This window comes from Salmo salar, chromosome 05 (assembly GCF_965601325.2).
Source record: "Salmo salar chromosome 05, fSalSal1, whole genome shotgun sequence".
NCBI lineage: Eukaryota > Metazoa > Chordata > Actinopteri > Salmoniformes > Salmonidae > Salmo > Salmo salar.
The window spans coordinates 10902677-10912161 of NC_138295.1; the positions used below are offsets into that span (position 1 = coordinate 10902677).

A 9485-nucleotide genomic window follows, 5' to 3' on the forward strand; every position below is an offset into this window, starting at 1 on the left:
AGCTCACCTGATAATATAACCACTTAGGACAGGATCAGAGACTGGAGGGAGGCATCATTACTGTTTTAATAAAGTTAGACTGGAGGAAGGCATCGTTACTGTTTTAATAAAGTTAGACTGGGGAAGGCATCGTTACAGTATTAATAAGGTTAGACTGGAGGGAGGCATCGTTAATGTTTTAATAAAGTTAGACGGGGAAGGCATCGTTACTGTTTTAATAAAGTTAGACTGGGGGAAGGCATCGTTACTGTTTTAATAAAGTTAGACTGGGGGAATGCATCGTTACTGTTTTAATAAAGTTAGACTGGGGGAAGGCATCGTTACTGTTTTAATAAAGTTAGACTGGGGGAAGGCTTCATTACTGTTTTAATAAAGTTAGACTGGGGGAAGGCATCGTTAATGTTTTAATAAAGTTAGACTGGGGGAAGGCATCGTTACTGTTTTAATAAAGTTAGACTGGGGGAAGGCATCGTTACTGTTTTAATAAAGTTAGACTTGGGGAAGGAATCGTTACTGTTTTAATAAAGTTAGACTTAGGGAATGCATCATTACTGTTTTAATAAAGTTCGACTGGGGGAAGGCATCGTTACTGTTTTAATAAAGTTAGACTTGGGGAAGGCATCGTTACTGTTTTAATAAGGTTAGACTGGAGGGAGGCATCGTTACTGTTTTAATAAAGTTAGACTTGGGGAAGGCATCGTTACTGTTTTAATAAAGTTAGACTGGAGGGAGGCATCGTTACTGTTTTAATAAAGTTAGACTGGGGGAAGGCATCATTACTGTTTTAATAAAGTTAGACTGGGGGAAGGCATCGTTACTGTTTTAATAAAGTTAGACTGGGGGAAGGCATCGTTACTGTTTTAATAAAGTTAGACTGGAGGGAGGCATCGTTACTGTTTTAATAAAGTTAGACTGGGGGAAGGCATCGTTACTGTTTTAATAAAGTTAGACTGGGGAAAGGCATCGTTACTGTTTTAATAAAGTTAGACTGGGGGAAGGCATCATTACTGTTTTAATAAAGTTAGACTGGAGGAAGGCATCGTTAATGTTTTAATAAAGTTAGACTGGAGGAAGGCATCGTTAATGTTTTAATAAAGTTATACTGGGGGAAGGCATCGTTACTGTTTTAATAAAGTTAGACTGGGGGAAGGCATCGTTACTGTTTTAATAAAGTTAGACTGGGGGAAGGCATCGTTACTGTTTTAATAAAGTTATACTGGGGGAAGGCATCGTTACTGTTTTAATAAAGTTATACTGGGGGAAGGCATCGTTACTGTTTTAATAAAGTTAGACTGGGGGAAGGCATCGTTACTGTTTTAATAAAGTTAGACTTGGGGAAGGCATCGTTACTGTTTTAATAAAGTTAGACTGGGGAAAGGCATCATTACAATTTTAATAAAGTTAGACTGGGGGAAGGCATCGTTACTGTTTTAATAATGTTAGACTTAGGGAAGGCATCGTTGCTGTTTTAATAAAGTTAGACTGGAGGAAGGCATCGTTACTGTTTTAATAAAGTTAGACTGAGGGAAGGCATCGTTACTGTTTTAACAAAGTTAGACTGGGGGAAGGCTTCATTACTGTTTTAATAAAGTTAGACGGGGGGAAGGCATCATTACTGTTTTAATAAAGTTAGACTGAGGGAGGCATCGTTACTGTTTTAATAAAGTTAGACTGGGGGAAGGCTTCATTACTGTTTTAATAAAGTTAGACTTAGGGAAGGCATCATTCCTGTTTTAATAAAGTTAGACTGGGGGAAGGCATCGTTACTGTTTTAATAAAGTTAGACTTGGGGAAGGCATCGTTACTGTTTTAATAAGGTTAGACTGGAGGGAGGCATCGTTACTGTTTTAATAAAGTTAGACTGGGGGAAGGCATCGTTACTGTTTTATTAAAGTTAGACTGAGGGAAAGCATCGTTACTGTTTTAATAAGGTTAGACTGGGGGAAGGCATCGTTACTGTTTTAATAACGTTAGACTGGGGGAAGGCATCGTTACTGTTTTAATAAAGTTAGACTGGGGGAAGTCATCATTACTGTGATAATAAAGTTAGACTGCGGGAAGGCATTGTTACAGTTTTAATAAAGTTAGACTGGAGGAAGGCATCGTTACTGTTTTAATTAGGTTAGACTGAGGGAAGGCATCGTTACTGTTTTAATAAAGTTAGACTGGGGGAAGGCATCATTACTGTTTTAATAAAGTTAGACTGGGGGAAGGCATCGTTACTGTTTTAATAAAGTTAGACTGGGGGAAGGCATCGTTACTGTTTTAATAAAGTTAGAATGGTGGAAGGCATCGTTACTGTTTTAATTAAGTTAGACTGGGGGAAGGCATCGTTACTGTTTTAATAAATTTAGACTGAGGGAAGGCATCGTTACTGTTTTAATAAAGTTAGAATGGGGGAAGGCATCGGTACTGTTTTAATAAAGTTAGACTTGGGGAAGGCATCATTACTGTTTTAATAAAGTTAGACTGGGGGAAGGCATCGTTACTGTTTTAATAAAGTTAGACTGGGGGAAGGCATCGTTACTGTTTTAATAAAGTTAGACTGGGGGAAGGCATCGTTAATGTTTTAATAAGGTTAGACTGGAGGGAGGCATTGTTACTGTTTTAATAAAGTTAGACTTGGGGAAGGCATCGTTACTGTTTTAATAAAGGTAGACTGGAGGGAGGCATCGTTAATGTTTTAATAAAGTTAGACGGGGAAGGCATCGTTACTGTTTTAATAAAGTTAGACTGGGGGAAGGCATCGTTACTGTTTTAATAAAGTTATACTGAGGGAAGGCATCGTTACTGTTTTAATAAAGTTAGACTGGGGGAAGGCATCGTTACTGTTTTAATAAAGTTAGACTTGGGGAAGGAATCGTTACTGTTTTAATAAAGTTAGACTTAGGGAATGCATCATTACTGTTTTAATAAAGTTCGACTGGGGGAAGGCATCGTTACTGTTTTAATAAAGTTAGACTTGGGGAAGGCATCGTTTCTGTTTTAATAAGGTTAGACTGGAGGGAGGCATCGTTACTGTTTTAATAAAGTTAGACTGAGGGAGGCATCGTTACTGTTTTAATAAAGTTAGACTGGGGAAGGCATCATTACTGTTTAAATAAATTTAGACTGGGGGAAGGCATCGTTACTGTTTTAATAAAGTTAGACTGGGGGAAGGCATCGTTACTGTTTTAATAAAGTTAGACTGGAGGGAGGCATCGTTACTGTTTTAATAAAGTTAGACTGGGGGAAGGCATCGTTACTGTTTTAATAAAGTTAGACTGGGGGAGGGCATCGTTACTGTTTTAATAAAGTTAGACTGGGGGAAGGCATCGTTACTGTTTTAATAAAGTTAGACTGGGGGAAGGCATCATTACTGTTTTAATAAAGTTAGACTGGGGGAATGCATCGTTACTGTTTTAATAAAGTTAGACTGGGGGAAGGCATCGTTACTGTTTTAATAAAGTTAGACTGGAGGGAGGCATCGTTACTGTTTTAATAAAGTTAGACTGGGGGAAGGCATCGTTACTGTTTTAATAAAGTTAGACTGGGGGAAGGCATCGTTACTGTTTTAATAAAGTTAGACTGGGGGAAGGCATCGTTACTGTTTTAATAAAGTTAGACTGGGGGAAGGCATCGTTACTGTTTTAATAAAGTTAGACTGGGGGAAGGCATCGTTACTGTTTTAATAAAGTTATACTGAGGGAAGGCATCATTACTGTTTTAATAACGTTAGACTGGGGGAAGGCATCGTTACTGTTTTAATAAAGTTAGACTGGGGAAAGGCATCATTACAATTTTAATAAAGTTAGACTGGGGGAAGGCATCGTTACTGTTTTAATAATGTTAGACTTAGGGAAGGCATCGTTACTGTTTTAATAAAGTTAGACTGAGGGAAGGCATCGTTACTGTTTTAATAAAGTTAGACTGAGGGAAGGCATCGTTACTGTTTTAATAAAGTTAGACTGGGGGAAGGCATCGTTACTGTTTTAATAAAGTTATACTGAGGGAAGGCATCATTACTGTTTTAATAACGTTAGACTGGGGGAAGGCATCGTTACTGTTTTAATAAAGTTAGACTGGGGAAAGGCATCATTACAATTTTAATAAAGTTAGACTGGGGGAAGGCATCGTTACTGTTTTAATAATGTTAGACTTAGGGAAGGCATCGTTACTGTTTTAATAAAGTTAGACTGAGGGAAGGCATCGTTACTGTTTTAATAAAGTTAGACTGAGGGAAGGCATCGTTACTGTTTTAATAAAGTTAGACTGGGGGAAGGCATCGTTACTGTTTTAATAAAGTTAGACTGGAGGAAGGCATCATTACTGTTTTAATAAAGTTAGACTGGGGGAAGGCATCGTTACTGTTTTATTAAAGTTAGACTGAGGGAAAGCATCGTTACTGTTTTAATAAGGTTAGACTGGGGGAAGGCATCGTTACTGTTTTAATAACGTTAGACTGGGGGAAGGCATCGTTACTGTTTTAATAAAGTTAGACTGGGGGAAGTCATCATTACTGTGTTAATAAAGTTAGACTGCGGGAAGGCATTGTTACAGTTTTAATAAAGTTAGACTGGAGGAAGGCATCGTTACTGTTTTAATAAAGTTAGACTGGGGGAAGGCATCGTTACTGTTTTAATAAAGTTAGAATGGTGGAAGGCATCGTTACTGTTTTAATAAAGTTAGACTGGGGGAAGGCATCGTTACTGTTTTAATAAATTTAGACTGAGGGAAGGCATCGTTACTGTTTTAATAAAGTTAGAATGGGGGAAGGCATCGGTACTGTTTTAATAAAGTTAGACTTGGGGAAGGCATCATTACTGTTTTAATAAAGTTAGACTGGGGGAAGGCATCGTTACTGTTTTAATAAAGTTAGACTGGGGGAAGGCATCGTTACTGTTTTAATAAAGTTAGACTGGGGGAAGGCATCGTTAATGTTTTAATAAGGTTAGACTGGAGGGAGGCATTGTTACTGTTTTAATAAAGTTAGACTTGGGGAAGGCATCGTTACTGTTTTAATAAAGTTAGACTGGAGGGAGGCATCGTTACTGTTTTAATAAAGTTAGACTGGGGGAAGGCATCGTTACTGTTTTAATAAAGTTAGACTGGGGGAGGGCATCGTTACTGTTTTAATAAAGTTAGACTGAGGGAAGGCATCATTACTGTTTTAATAAAGTTAGACTGGGGGAAGGCATCGTTAATGTTATAATAAATTTAGACTGGTGGAAGGCATCGTTACTGTTTTAATAAAGTTAGACTGGGGGAAGGCATCGTTACTGTTTTAATAAAGTTAGACTGAGGGAAGGCATCGTTACTGTTTTAATAAAGTTAGACTGGAGGAAGGCATCGTTACTGTTTTAATTAGGTTAGACTGAGGGAAGGCATCGTTACTGTTTTAATAAAGTTAGACTGGGGGAAGGCATCGGTACTGTTTTAATAAAGTTAGACTTGGGGAAGGCATCATTACTGTTTTAATAAAGTTAGACTTGGGGAAGGCATCGTTACTGTTTTAATAAATTTAGACTGGGGACAAGGCATCGTTAATGTTTTAATAAAGTTAGACTGGGGGAAGGCATCGTTACTGTTTTAATAAAGTTAGACTGGGGGAAGGCATCATTACCTTAATAAAGTGACTTTTGTATATAGTTTTAGCAGATAGTAATCATATGTGTTCCTGAGAATCAGAAGGTTATTTATACCTTTTGATAATTAAGATTGCCATGTACCACTTCTTCACAGATATTTTAGGTCTTCAGAGAGTACATAAGCTAAACTGACCCTGTATAGTGCATTAGTTAGGACCCTGGTAAAAAGTAGGGAACTATATTGGAAAAGGGTGTAATTTGGGACGCACACTTTGTGTTCTCCGTCTGTTAATGCATCTAGTAAATAAACTAGGACCATGTCATTGGCCTCAGCCTCCCAACATCAAATAAAACCCCACTGCAATGTATATCCATCTCAAGCCCTCTTTTCTTTTTTAACTCTCAGGTCTTGAATACAAGCTGATTGAACAACAATAATGCCCGGGGCTTTCCTGTCTGCCTGGCAGCCAGCAGCTGGAGAGAGAGAAAGCCCTGAATTACATTATTTAAAGAAGCACACATACGCAGACACACACACACACACCATTATTCATGATACAGAAGGAACTAAAAAATAACTAATCTTCCCTTTTCATGTCCGTCGTCCAGACGAGCGTTTTTATTCAGTCAATAAATCAGATGAATTACAATCACACTACATGCACTAGCCTGTCTTATTGGCCCTGCATTAGCCTGTCTTATTGGCCCTGCATTAGCCTGTCCTATTGGCCCTGCATTAGCCTGTCCTATTGGCCCTGCATTAGCCTGTCTTATTGGCCCTGCATTAGCCTGTCTTATTGGCCCTGCATTAGCCTGTCCTATTGGCCCTGCATTAGCCTGTCTTATTGGCCCTGCGTGAGCCTGTCTTATTGGCCCTGCGTTAGCCTGTCTTATTGGCCCTGCATTAGCCTGTCTTATTGGCCCTGCTAAAAATGGCTTTTAGGCTTTAGTGCTGCTGGGCTTTCAACCTGAGATGGCACTCATCCACTCTGCTGTTTGCTGCAGCGTCTGATGTATTGGAGAGAACATTTAGTCTAAATGCTTCTGTCAGAGACATGCTTCCTGAGAGATGTTAGAGGATATGATGAAAGATGAAAGAGTGTGTGTGTGTGTGTGTGTGTGTGTGTGTGTGTGTGTGTGTGTGTGTGTGTGTGTGTGTGTGTGTGTGTGTGTGTGTGTGCGTGTGTGTGTGTGTGATGATGGAAGAGAGCATTAGCAGGTGGATGGACACTGGATGAAAGGTCTATTTTGACAGACATTAAGGCAGGCAGCCGTTTCTCACTCTCAGGTAATTCAGAGTGAACGGACATTAAGGCAGAAGGGTATGGCGGTGTTTGTGTGTGTGTGTGTGTGTGTGTGTGTGTGTGTGTGTGTGTGTGTGTGTGTGTGTGTGTGTGTGTGTGTGTGTGTGTGTGTGTGTGTGTGTGTGTGTGTGTGTGTGTGTGTGTGTGTGTGGGTGCATGCGTGTGTGTGTGTGTGTGTGTGTGTATATATGTCTGTGTGTGGTCTGTTTGCAGGCTTCAGATGCTTTGTATATTCACCAGGCCATAGAGGTGAAAGGTCGTGTCCCATGATAATAAGACACAGTCTGCATCCCAAATGGCACCCTGCATCTAATATAGCACACTACCCTATGGGCCCTGGTCAGAAGTAGTGCACTAACCTATGGGCCCTGGTCAAAAGTAGTGCACTACCCTATAGGCCCTGGTCAGAAGTAGTGCACTGTAAGTGGAATAGGGTGACATTTGGGACGCTGCCACAGGAGTAACAATGGCCCTTTCTACTGTCCTCTCTTGCCTGACCCGGAGCCGTAGCCTGCTAAATGGATGCACTACTCTGTAAATCACAGTTACCTCATTCAAACCCCCTGTAGCCTCTGTCCATCTCTATCTCTCCTTCTGCAGCATCTTTCCATCTCTTTCTCTCCTTCTGTAGCCTCTGTCCATCTCTATCTCTCCTTCTGCAGCATCTCTCCATCTCTTTCTCTCCTTCTGTAGCCTCTGTCCATCTCTATCTCTCCTTCTGCAGCATCTCTCTCTATATCTCTCCATCTCTATCTCTCCTTCTGCAGCATCTCTCTCTCTCTATCTCTCCATCTCTGTCTCTCCTTCTGTAGCCTCTCTCATCTCTATCTCTCCATCTCTGTCTCTCCTTCTGTAGCCTCTATCATCTCTATCTCTCCATCTCTGTCTCTCCTTCTGTAGCCTCTACCATCTCTATCTCTCCATCTCTGTCTCTCCTTCTGTAGCCTCTCTCCTTCTCTAGCTCTCCTTCCTTTTTTCCGTGTTTTCCCATATACTTTCCAGTGGTAAATTATTCTCCAATGTCCCACTCTCCTTCACCATGCATAAACAGAAGAATCTCTCTTTTAAAGATAGATTGCTGGGCCAGGGTTTTTTGGGGCGAAGTGAGATGGATTATTGCCTTCTCTGTCGCTGCGGTGTGAGTGTGTGTTTGTGTGTGTCCGGTGCGAGATGATGTGTGTGTTTGTGTGTGCATGCATGCAGTGCGAGGCGAAATGTGTGTGTGTGTGTGTGGTGCGAGGCTGTGTGTGGTGCAGTGCAATGCTAGGCGGTGTGTGTGCGGTGCGAGGCAGTGATTCTGTGTGTGTGTGTGTCTGCGTGTGTGCGTTTATGTGGTGCGAGGTGGTCATGTATGGGCAGGTAATTGCAAGGCAGCAGAGAGAGAGAGATGAATGATTACAGCGTTTATTGTCTCTCCCAGTCACAATCAACACTGATTCAGCACTCACCTCTACTTTAATTGTGAGACGATCAATGTGGAGCTATATACAGGGAGTACCAGTACCAGATCAATGTGGAGCTATATACAGGGAGTAACAGTACCAGATCAATGTGGAGCTATATACAGGGAGTACCAGATCAATGTGGAGCTATATACAGGGAGTACCAGTACCAGATCAATGTGGAGCTATATACAGGGAGTACCAGTACCAGATCAATGTGGAGCTATATACAGGGAGTACCAGTACCAGATCAATGTGGAGCTATATACAGGGAGTACCAGTACCAGATCAATGTGGAGCTTCTCAAGGTCTGACAGAGACCCAATCCCTTTGTCCCTCAGTCTTCCCGGTCTATCATTCAAACCCAACCCCCTTCCTTTGTGTAACCAGCCGTCGTATCTGGTTAGTCCACTAGGGACTTTTCATGACATGATTAGTAATCGATGTGTGATCTATCCTGTGTATATATGTATATGTAATTCTTTGTGATTATTTAGATATTTAGTAAATAAATCATTAAGCCAATTTGTGTATTGCTGATTCAACTTATTAGCTAGGGTTCGCGCAGATAACCAAGTACTTACGACAATCAGAATGAGACCGATCGAGGTGACGATTAATAATTGACTGCTATTGATTTAAAAGATATTCAGATCTTTAAGAGAGTGGATTTGGGAGATAACCGTTCTATATAAATGAATGCTTCTGTCGTGCCCCAGGTTATTATTGCTTTAATTGTTGCATGGTTTAATTCAATCCCGTAATCAATTAAACGTTAGGTAATCGATTTGATAGCATGTCATATAATTTGATCATAGTCAGATACGACAATATGTACATGAAGACAGGGTAAAGTGACTAGGCATCAGGATAGATAATAATAAGAGTAAAATATAGAACAGAGCTCTCTCTCTCTCTCTCTCTCTCTCTCTCTCTCTCTCTCTCTCATATATATATACAGTACCTGTCAAAACTTTGGACACACCTACTCATTCAAGGGTTTTTCTTTATTAATATTTAAAAAAAATAATTCTATAATAGTGAAGACATCAGAACTATGAAATAACACATATGGAATCATGTAGTAACCAAAAAAGTGTTAATCAAAAATCTAAATATATATTATATTTTAAATTCTTCAAAGTAGCCACCCTTTGCCTTGATTACAGCTT

At 40.1% G+C, this 9485-nt stretch overlaps 1 protein-coding gene across 2 annotated transcripts in view; it reads left to right on the forward strand.

The window, feature by feature from the left end:
• The window catches only part of LOC106604216 (glutamate receptor 3), a 334651-nt gene that overhangs the window by 87937 nt on the left and 237229 nt on the right, over positions 1-9485 (forward strand). The gene's annotated exons all lie outside the window — the stretch shown is intronic.